The sequence below is a fragment of the Penaeus japonicus genome, unplaced genomic scaffold, assembly GCF_977035675.1.
Source record: "Penaeus japonicus unplaced genomic scaffold, GWHDUDI00000001_assembly GWHDUDI00000010, whole genome shotgun sequence".
Taxonomy (NCBI): Eukaryota; Metazoa; Arthropoda; class Malacostraca; order Decapoda; family Penaeidae; genus Penaeus; species Penaeus japonicus.
This window is the reverse complement of record NW_028234412.1, coordinates 30,449,864-30,450,915: the sequence shown is the minus strand read 5'-3', so window position 1 is coordinate 30,450,915 and position 1,052 is coordinate 30,449,864.

Here is a 1,052-nt window from a genome sequence, read left to right as displayed (position 1 = left end):
TCTGTCTTTTCTTCTCTTTCTCTCTCTTCTTTCTGTTCTTCTCTCTTTTTCTTCTTATCTCTCTTTCTTCTTCTTCTTCTCATCTTTCTGTCTCCATCTTTCTTCTGTCTTCTTTGTATCTTTCTCCTCTAAACTCTTTGTTTTTCTGTCTCCATCACATCTTCTCCTCTCAGTCTCTCTTTGTCTCTTCTCTCTAAATCTTTTCTTCCTTCTCCTTCTATCTGTCTCTACTTTCTGTTTTTCCTTCTCTCTCCCTTCTCCTTCTATCTGTCTTCTTTTTCTGTCTCTCTCTTCTCTCTCTGTCAACTCTTTCTCTCTAGTGTCTCTTTGTCTTCTTCTTTCTTTCTCTCTCTCGTCTTCTTTTCTTTCTCATATTTCATTTCTCTTCCTCTTCTCTTTTCTTTCTCTCTTTCTATTTCTCTCTCTACCTCTCTCTCTCTCTCTCTCTCTCTCTTTCTTCTCTTAATCTCTCTCTTTTTCTTCTTCTCTCTTTTCTCTTCTCTTTCTTCTGTCTCCATCTTTCTCTCTTTTCTCTCTCTCTTTCTCTTCTCTTCTTTCTTCTCTTTTTCTCTCTTTTCTTCTCTTTCTTTTTCTTTTTCTTCTCTTCCATCTTTCTCTTCTCTTCTCTCTTTTCTCTTTCTCTTTGTCTTTATCTTTTCTCTCTGTCTCTTTCTTTCTCTGTTCTCTCTTTGTCTCTCTTTCTTGTCTCTCTTCTTTCTGTCTCCATCTTTCCTCTCTTCTGTCTTCTCTTTCTCTCTTAAATCTTTTCTCTCTGTCTTTCTCTCTCTGTCTCTTTGTCTTCTCTTTCTGTCTCCGTTCTTTCTTCTGTCTCTTCTTCTTTCTCTTCTCTTTCTTTGTCTTTATCTCTCTTGTCTCTCTGTCTTTCTCGCTCTCCTCTTCTCTCAGTCTCTTTTTCTTCTCTCCTCTTCTTTCTCTCTGTCTCTCTTTGTCTTCTCTTTATATCTCTTTCTTTCTGTCTCCATCTTTCTCTCTGTCTCTCTTTGTCTTTCTCTCTATATCTCTTTCTTTCTGTCTCCATCTTTCTCTCTGTC